The 5820-nt window shown below is 34.3% G+C and overlaps 1 protein-coding gene across 1 annotated transcript in view; it reads left to right on the top strand.

Moving 5' to 3' along the window:
• LOC143235383 (glycine receptor subunit alpha-3-like) overlaps positions 1-5820 on the top strand; it is a 56293-nt gene that overhangs the window by 6018 nt on the left and 44455 nt on the right. The window lies entirely within an intron of this gene.

Below are 5820 nucleotides of genomic sequence, written 5' to 3'. Positions count from 1 at the left end.
TAGTTGTAATTCTGGAAAAAAATGTTTATTTACTAACACGCGCTTCCTCCTATTGTTTAAGCTTTCATTGAGAAACTGAACACTTGAGTTAAGTCCAGGTTGTTTTTGGTCGTTGTTGAGCTTAATACGTAAACGATTAATTTAAACTGTGTAGAACATTTAATATTTATATAAAGCTGAAGAAAGTGGTAGTTTGACTTTTCTAGTCATACTTGTCAGAAAAAGAAACAGACGATAACTTAGAAATACAAATTTATAGAAAACCTTCCAGAATGATTGTTACATAAGAACAAACTGTTTCTAAAGTTTATGTTTATATGTCTTTAAAATATGAACTAGACAGGAATACCTAGCTGATGAACTGTCAATAATTAAATGCCTAGCAATTGAAAGGTAATTCACACCGACTATAGGAAATACAGTATTTATTAACAGTTCGATGTTAGTTAAACATACTATGCTAAAATCTGTTCTTGAAAAACAAACAATGAAACTTTGAGGTCAATTATTTAATGTTGTAAGAAACAACAGTTTCGTTGGTACTTAAACCTATTAATTAATTAGATTAGAGAAATATTGGGAAATGCGAAAGGTAAAATAGAGTTAAACATAAAACTGGGATTCATGAGATAGAATGTGAATGTGGTAAAACTAAACTAACAGTAACTTGAAACACGGTAAAAAGGAATATAATGAAACCTGAAAATTCACCTGTAACAGATCAGTTTTGTATTTTTATGTAGTATCGTATGTAACTGTTTGTGAACTATACACATCCACACACATATATAGTGTGTGTAGTATCATATGTAACTGTTTGTGAGCAATGTGCATTACTATGAGTGAATAATGTATATTACTTTGAACAATATACGTAACTGTTCGTAAACAACGAATGTTACTGTTTGTGAACAAGTATATTACTGCGAACGATGTGGGTTACTATTAGCGAACAATGTAGATTACTGTTACTGAACAAGGCAGATCACTATTCCTGAACAATGTGGATTACAATTAGTGAACAATGTATATTACTGTAAACAATGTGGATTACTATTATTGAACAGTGTTGGTTATTATTAGTGAACAATGTGGGTTATTATTAGTGAGCAATACATATTACACTAAATATTTTTTGGTAGGAAAGAACTTAATGAAAAACATTTAAAAGCGCATATTTTCACAGCAGCAAAGTATGCAATAGTGTCGATTAGTTATTGTTATTGTATATTTATTTGATAAGAAATCTGACTTATAAACCTATAAATTTTTAATGTCAATAATTTTGACTATTTTAAACTGTTCACAGATAATTATTCCTGAAAATCCCTTTGTGATTTTTTTTGTTTCGGTTTCTTTTGATATACCTAAGTTTATGGAACTTTTTAAGTTTAATTATTTGATAAGTTTGTCCTGATTTTTATGCCATTGCCAACAGAACTTAAAATAAGTGGGACAAATACGATAAGCAAAGTAATCAGAAAAGTGTAAGTTATTTTCATTCCTCCAACAGAAATAGAAACTGTGCCCTTGTCAACTAAACAACGAACCAATAATAATGGAACTGAATCCTAAATTATCGATTGTGAACGGTTGTGACTGAAGGTGGTCCACTCAAAATTCTCTGATGTATTTAATACGCTATTACTAGACAACAGCTTGAAATAAAGGGTACCTGACAAAGGTACTTATTATTTTAATGCTTTTGCTTTCAGGTACCACTCGTTTATTTCTATAATACACATTCTTAAAAATTAAAATTTCTAGTATACATGGTGGCCCGTAAGTCCCTACCCATCCATATATCATATGTATTCAGTGTGTCTGTGTGGTGTCACCAGTATTCTTACGCTCATGTACCCACGTACTAGTCACAATACGCTCTTCTTAGTGTAAATGGGCTTACATCGGCCATATTTCTCTGAAAACATAATAACATAATAACATATGGATGGGTAGGGACTTACGGGCCACCCTGTATATTTCATCTTACTTTAACTGTTGTTCTCCGTTATTAAGATGACTAAACGGCACCGCACGCGACTTCGTATAGCGTGAACGGCGAGTCTTTAACGCGTTCCTATCCTCAAGTTTGGCTGAGCCGAAAACTGTACCAAAGTGCTTCGCTTTATCACTTTTGGAACTATAGGTGGATAACATTTTAAAGTTTAGTAGTAGAAACAATCATAGTTTGTAGTTTGATGGTTGTTTTATGCATCGTAAAGTGTTAGCGTTAGAAACAATTATAGTTTGTAGCATGGCTGTTGTTTTATGCATAGTAAAGTGTTAATGTTAGAAACAGTCATAGTTTGTAGTAACGTTTGTGTCATGTAACGTGAAGTTGTAACATAGGACTTATTAGTTAGTGCTCGGGATCCTCCACCTTGTCGTGTGCTGTATAAAACTTTTTTATCTAGAGCTTCAGCTCTCTATACCTGAACTGTAGTATGGATATAATAATTATCTTTAGTTCAGAATGTAACATGTATCTTCATCTCACAATGTAACGGGTTTATCAGACTATAACAAATACTTTTAGTTCTTTCAGTCAGTAAGCTTTAGCCAAGATTACAGAGCTTATCTATAATTTTAGGTACTGTAAACTACACTGTTCTTTATAATATATTAACCTTATTCCAGGGAAACCAGACTTGTTTTATCCACAAGATCTCTGAGTAGCTTTAAAAACGTAACTTTCTACGCAACATGCGAATAATGCACATTTATATTTATCCCTAAGAAAATGTGTTCGTGACAGACAATATAATTAAATACTAGTCGTCAATACAGCAATACAGAACCACATTGATATAATTACGTTCACTATAAAGACTCATAAGTGAAGTGGATATCAGTACAAGTTAGGATATTGAAGTCATTAAAGATTGAAGCACTTGTGTAGATCTTTCTTAATGATTATATTTATGTCGTTGTCTCAACTTCTTCCTTAGTTAGGTTACTTCAGACAAATAAAAACAAAACAAAAAAGGCACTGAAACCTGGTGACAGAAAACAAACAGTATATAAAGTTCCTTGATATATACAGTGTGCAAAACATAGTGCTAATACGTTGTTTATAACTTGCTGTTACGTACAATTAGCAGCACTGAGGTATAGTTACAGTTTCCAGACGTGTTTCTCTGTTATGCATGTATATGTGTTTGCAAAAGAGAAGATCACTTTGAAAAATATCTAGGTGTCTTTTGCCCTACCTACCTATTGTTCTATGTCATTCATCCTGTGATATGTCAGGTGTACTTTTTGATTTGCAAGATTTCTGTAAAGTTGAGATAGCTATATAGTAGCAGACAGTAATATTTTCTACCATAGTGATGGGAACAGTTATTTTTTGCACGTATTTAATGCTATTTTCTCATTATGTTCATAGTAAAGGCCCTATTCCTTAAGAACTTTTGTTATATATCTTTGATTTTTTCTTTTGATAAAGATCATTTCACTTTCTTACACTTTATGTGAAGTTTCGCCAATTTGAAAAACTCATTAAAGCCAGAGATATTCTCTTTGAAAACATTTTCTGTGGACCCTGCTTTCGTGTGTTTAGAATTGACACGGTTATTCCTAAATGAAATCAGCATAACTGAGAATATCATAAAGTGTTTGAGAATGAATTGTTTCTCATTTTTTAATCCTTATTCATGGGTTTCCTGTGTTTCCCTGTGTTTTGTTTTATTAAGTTTGGAGAAACAGAATTTTCTATGGATCAAACGACTTTGAATCAGGTGATGGATTTATCAACAGTCATAGAGATAGTCAAGTCTTGTCACAGAGATAGTCAGGTCTTGTCATAGAGATAGTCAGGCCTTGTCATAGAGATAGTCAGGTCTTGTCATAGAGATAGTCAGGTCTTGTCACAGAGATAGTCAGGTCTTGTCACAGAGATAGTCAGGTCTTGTCATAGATATAGTCAGGTCTTGTCATAGAGATAGTCAGGTCTTGTCATAGAGATAGTCAGGTCTTGTCACAGAGATAGTCAGGTCTTGTCATAGAGATAGTCAGGTTTTGTCACAGAGATAGTCAGGTCGTGTCATAGAGATAGTCAGGTCTTGTCACAGAGATAGTCAGGTCTTGTCACAGAGATAGTCAGGTCTTGTCATAGAGATAGTCAGGTCTTGTCACAGAGATAGTCAGGTCTTGTAGAAGTCCTTTCACCAATGGTGTGAAAATTTACGACTTCTTTTTCGTTGTGACCACAAACTCTGGTAGAAGAACTGCCAGAACCTGGTGCATACAGGGTGGGTGATCGAATTCCCCTAAAGACTGAACTCTTAGTTGGCGCAACTTAGTTATAATTGTGTTATGTTTCCAGACCTGCTTAGTTATAACTGTGTTTTGGTTTCAAAGTTGATCAGTTGCAGATGTTTTCCACCTTTAGAATTGCTCAGTTACATATGCTTTCGAACCTTAGAGATGCTTAGCTAGAACTATGTTTCAGTCCCATAACTGCTCAGTTATAACTATGTTCCAGTCCAGAATTATTCATTTATAACTGTATTCTAGTTCCAGAGCTACTCATTTATAACACTATTCCAGTTTCAGAATTACTCAGTTAGAACTGTGTTCAGATCTAGAGTTGCTTAGTTAGAACTGTTCCAGCCTCAGAGTTGCTTAGCTATAACTGTATTCAGATCCAGAGTTGTTCAATTATAAGCGTGTTCCAATCTCAGAGTTGCTCAGTTATAAGTGTTCCAGCCTTATAATCTTTGGTTATAACTGTGTCCAGACCCAGAGTTGTTCAGTTACAACTGTGTTCCAGCCTCAGAGTTGTTCCTTACCTACGGACTCAATAGATTCGAAGGATAGAAATGCAAACCCAAGAATGTGTGTTCCATCACATGTTTTTCAGTTCAACTATTCGAAGCAGTAACGTGTCTAAATTACTATTTTAATTGCTATATAACCCTCTCACCTATGGTATCTTGGTCAACACCAGGTTGAAATGTTCTAACCATTAAGTATGTGAACTAATGGACATATTCAGGGACCTCTACTCTCAGTAAAGAATTAAGTACCTGCTCTTAGATGGCAGAGTGAAGAGTTACTATAAGAAGCGCCCGTTATCTCTGATCGACCATGAGTTACCTCCATCATGAATAGTGTCATCACTGCCACGGATTACCAACTTTACAAGCTCTTGTATCTTCTGAACTGGCAGAATTTGTTCAAAAATGGCACCTCTAGTTCCTCTCAACTGGTCTCCGGTGGCCTCAACCATAGCTGGAGTTGGGATACTTCAGTTCACAGTTCATGAACAACCTATTAGACGTGAAATACTACTTTTATAACAAAGGACTATTTGACTTAGAAAAAATGAACAACTATATAGACAATGCTCATAAGATGAGTCCTAGTAATGAGCAAAAGGTCTCGTTGGCAGGTATAGTATAGTTGACGAATTCCTTTTTACTTTCATCCGTAAGTCGTATAATTTAGCTTGATATACACATGACATTATGGAATATGGAATTTACTTCGTGGTTGATTTTCAGTATCAAAATGAATGTGTATTATGTAAGCATTAGAATAAAGTCCTCCTTTTGACATTATTTTTCAGGAAATGTGTTCTTATTATATTCTCTTGCATAACGTAAGCCATACAAAAATATAATTAGAAGATTGGATCTGTTGTTTTTATATCAGGTATCAAAATGGTGTTGGCTGCTAGGGTACAGAGAAAATGAACTAAGTAAGCAAAGTGTGAAAATCCAGCCCAAAAAGGCAGTTAGTTGTATCATATAGCCACCGGACTTATCAGCACTTTAACCTTCTAACAACTATACCACATAACCAGCAGTCTTATCG

Source organism: Tachypleus tridentatus, chromosome 12, assembly GCF_004210375.1.
Source record: "Tachypleus tridentatus isolate NWPU-2018 chromosome 12, ASM421037v1, whole genome shotgun sequence".
In the NCBI taxonomy this organism is placed as follows: domain Eukaryota; kingdom Metazoa; phylum Arthropoda; class Merostomata; order Xiphosura; family Limulidae; genus Tachypleus; species Tachypleus tridentatus.
This window is presented reverse-complemented; position numbering and strand designations above follow the sequence as displayed.